Source organism: Urocitellus parryii, chromosome 2 (assembly GCF_045843805.1).
Source record: "Urocitellus parryii isolate mUroPar1 chromosome 2, mUroPar1.hap1, whole genome shotgun sequence".
Taxonomy (NCBI): Eukaryota; Metazoa; Chordata; class Mammalia; order Rodentia; family Sciuridae; genus Urocitellus; species Urocitellus parryii.
In genome coordinates, this window is record NC_135532.1 from 46,908,936 (window position 1) to 46,913,366 (window position 4,431).

Below are 4,431 nucleotides of genomic sequence, written 5' to 3' on the forward strand. Positions count from 1 at the left end.
TCACATACTGAAATTATTGCTATTATTATTTTTTTACTCTATAATATCTTTCTCCTCTGTTACAGTGTGTACAACATGATAGGAAGGACCATATCTATCTTTTTCACCTTAGCTACAGGCATAGAGTCATGAAAGAAGAAATAAATGTGTTTGAATTTATATGACAAACACCTGTATTTATAGCTTCTATTTAGTGAATTCTCCAGCTTTGAGGGAGAGCAATTATTATACCTTTCTTTTCCTTTTTTGGTTGTTATAGCAACCTACTGGCCTTCAGAGCTACAAATTAATTCACCCATTTTCCCAGAATAATACTCTCACTTTCCCTGAATACCAAACAATATTTTCAATTATGAGATAATGATGCTATTATCAATCACATTTCTCACACTAGATAAGGGCATTGAGAGGTTTCCTCTTTATCTTTTATGGCAGAGAAATAGAAAGGCAATAATCTGTCCAAACCAGAGAATGCTAAGAAAAAACAAAGCATGTGACATACATTTCCACTCCTAATTCTTTCACATTTCTTCCAAGTTCTCCAACCTTTCCATAAGCACCTGTGAATTCTACAGGGTTTGTTGTCCAAGTTGTTTGGGAAGATTTGAAAGGTAATTGCTGCAAAACGAAGAAATTTGAAGAGCTCTGTTACTGCCAAAATATTTCCTCTTTTCTCCTGTTACCTATTGCTCAAATATGTTAAATTGGCAAATCATAATACTCTTTAAAAATTTTGAAATTTGCTCTGAAAGGGTCCAACATATGCTTCCCTACCTCCCAACACCACATTCTAGGACTGGAACCAAGAATACTTTTTATTAAACTGAATTAGTCACTGTGGAAAACTCATTATAAGTTCAATAAAACAAGGTTTATCTGTGTCATTCAACCAGCCACGAATTTAGTTTTAAAAAGGCAGAGTCTACCCTGTTTTTTATTTTATTTTATTTTATTTTATTTTTTGCAGTGCTGGGGATCAACCCAAGGCCATGCTTGTGATAGGCAAGCACTCTATCACTGAGCTAATCAGCCCTGCAATCTATTTTCTAATGATAGAGAGCATAAAGCAATTGTACTGTAAATAATGATGCATTTTGTCTTCTGAAGGCTTTGGTCACAATTTCTAAAGTCAGGCACAACCGCAGTTTGAAGGTATATGGCATAATAATTACTTTACTACCTCCTCTTCTGTAGGTCAGAATGTTTTCCTCCTACAAAGAGTTGTAAGACCCATCAGTAAACCATTCTATAACCTTATATAAAAGAAGTTACATTGGAGTATTTTAGTATATATAAAAACAGAATCCACTCTAATACATTGTGCCAATTCCAAAAATGTACAATGGGGATGCTGTCAAGAAGAGAGAAAAAAAGAAAAGGAGGGGCATTGTCGAGACTGTAGCTCTTGATATTAGATCTGGAGCTATTTTGATTTATGTGTTTGTAAGAACTTCATTTTAGTCTTCTAGAAAACTCCATCTTTTTTTATCCTTCTAAATAGACATGCTGGGTGAAAATGAAGTAAGATACAGGAATAAAAAAATGGAAAAGCTGAAAATTAACCTTCACATCACCTTTTTTCAGTGATGTGAAGGTCAATTTATTGTTCATTTTTATGCAATTTGTGCCAAGGGCACAGGGAAAGACATCCATTATGATGAATTTCACACACTTGGGGATGGATCAATTAAAAGAATAGGAAAGAAAATGTAAAGGAAGAAAAGACAAAAAAGGAAAAAGAGAAAAATAGAGATGGTGAAAAGGAAGAACCCCAAAAGGAGGAAACTCCAGGAACTCCCCTAAAGAAGGAAACTAAGAAAAAATTCAAATTTGAGCCACCTGCTGATCAAGGTTTTCTGAAGAGAAATGAGGTTCATGTGTGGATCTGTGACCCAGTTCGAATTAAAACATTTGTCATGGGATTAATTCTTGTGATTGCAGTAATCAGCCTTCCCTGTTTTGCCAGCAGAAATGAGAGCCGGTGCCTATCACCCCACTGTGGGCACAGGCTGTTTTGTAGCCAGCATTCTTCTTGCCGTTGCTCCCTGCATTCTCTGTCTCATCATCTGGCTCATAACTGGAGGAAGGCATCACTTTTGGTTCTTGCCAAATCTGACTGTTGATGTGGCCTTCACTGATCCCTTCAGGCTTCAGTACACACACGAATACAAAGGACCAAAAGCAGACTTAAAAGAAAGAAGAGAAATCTGAAACAAAAAGCAGCAGAAATCCAACAGTAAGTCAGATAGTGAGAAAAAGGAAGATGAGAAGGGAAAAGTAGGACAAGCAAATCAGGGAACAGAAGGCTCAGGTGGAGCCGGGCTCATTGGCTCACACCTGTAATCTCAGTGGCTTGGGAGGCTGAGGCAGGAAGATCAAGAGTTCAAAGCCAGCCTCAGCAAAAGCAAGGCTTTAAGTAACTCAGTGAGACCCTGTCTCTAAATAAATACAAAATAGGGCTCGGGATGTGGCTCAGTGGTCGAGTGTCCCTGAGTTCAATTCACGGAGAAGAAGAAAGAAGAAGAAAGGAAGAAGAAGAAGGAGAAGGAGAAGGAGAAGGAGAAGGAGAAGGAGAAGGAGAAGGAGAAGAAAGAAAGCTCAGGTGGAAAACGCATTCAGACACAGTGACAGGAGGGAAGATGACTGATTCCAACACAGTAATGGAAATGGGAAAGATTTTGAAATGGTCACAAGAGAACTGGAATAGCAAACTGATGGAGATTGTGAAGAAGAGGAGAAAGAAAACAATGAAGGAGAAACGCCTAAATCTTCACATGCAAAAATCATAATCTGAATAATTTGGGGACTGAATAAGTGCAAAAGGTTGGATTCTCTAGGTTGGCCAATCATCATAATGTACACATCTTTTTTGTAGCATTCTTTATATCCATTTACTGAAATCTATTTGACATCCAAGTAGTTATTCAGTTCATTTTATAGAATATTGGTACTACAATTGGTATATTCTAAACCCATTTAGTAAGTTTGTCCTTTTTACAAGTAAGTAATCTTATTCATTTTGATAGTTATCAATGATGCATTTTCTACAATCACTTTAGATTAATGGCATGGGGGGTGTGTGGGCATGTAGCAGGGATAGAACTCAGGAGCACGTGACCACTGAGCCACATCCCCAGCCCTATTTTGTGTTTTATTTAGAGACAGGGTTGCTTTGCACCTCACTTTTGCTGAAGCTGGCTTTGAACTCAGATTCTCCTGCCTTAGTCTCCCAAGCTGCTGGGATTATAGGCATGTGCCACTGCACCAGGCACTTAAGGATATTTTTGACAGTTGCATGGCTTTTTACTGTTAGACTAATCAAAATAACTTTAGAAGAAAGAGATTGCAACATTTCAGATTATGCAGAGTTATGGAGACTCCATTTTACAGTTTTGGTGGGATGAAATGTATAAATTCTTTGTTCTTGATAGTTTGTTTTTGTTTTTCATTATGAAATTATACCGGGAAATTTCTTAAGATTCTGAGTTAACAGGGTTCAAAAGCATTTTGTGGAAACAAGCCAACTAGTAACAGTGCAGCTAAACTTTGAGTTTAGCTGCAAATTCTCTTTTTCCAACTTGGGAAATCCAAACTGATTTCTACGTTTAATTCAGAGAAAAATGGTCATCTCCAACAGAGAAAGTGAATAGCATTGATTGGAAGGTGATGGGTCTTCTTCCTTCTTCCCCATCTCCTTGTAATGTAAAGCGTATTCTGCACATAATTTACTAATAAAACATTTTATTTTAAAAAAATAGACATGCTGAATGCTAGTTACACCACTGGTTGTATATCAAACTTCTACCACAGCTACACCTAGATAGCTGCTTACTGTTGAAAATTGAAGATAGTTCAATGAAATGGAAGGTTTTCTAGGAGAGGATCAGTTGTCCTGCTACACAGATCTTACATTAATTGCTTGGTAGAATTATCATGTTCCAGATTTATTTCTCTGCTTTTGAGGTTTAAATATATTCAGTTATTACTATATCTTGATGTGGTTATGTATGGATAGTGAATCAGATTAACCAAATCAATAAGACTCAAAGATATACTAATATTTTAACTTACAATTAGAAAACATAACTTTCAAATAGACTAGATAAATACGGTGATCTCTGACCAGCACATGGATCCACACTTTATAAGAGATGAATTATTGTCAGAAGGTTGTTTGGTGGACATGGACACAGAATTTATAGAGCAAGTAGATGATTTTAGTGTTATCAAAGAGGTTTAAGAGGCTGATGTATTTGTTGTCAATGAACCAAATGGACAATTTCTCTGGACAAAGCTAAATCTAAATTCCCTTGATGGCATGGTCAAGTCATTTCTAGGCTTCTGTGCTGAAACTTTGCTTGCCACAATATTTCTTTCTCATTTTTTTTTTGGGGGGGAAGGTGGTTACTAGGGATTGAATTCAGGGGCACT

General features: G+C 36.7%; 1 pseudogene; it reads left to right on the plus strand.

The window, feature by feature from the left end:
* Window positions 1–1,335: 1,335 nt before the first annotated feature.
* LOC113190351 (translocation protein SEC62 pseudogene) lies at window positions 1,336–2,794 on the plus strand (annotated as a pseudogene).
* The last annotated feature ends 1,637 nt before the right edge of the window (window positions 2,795–4,431 follow it).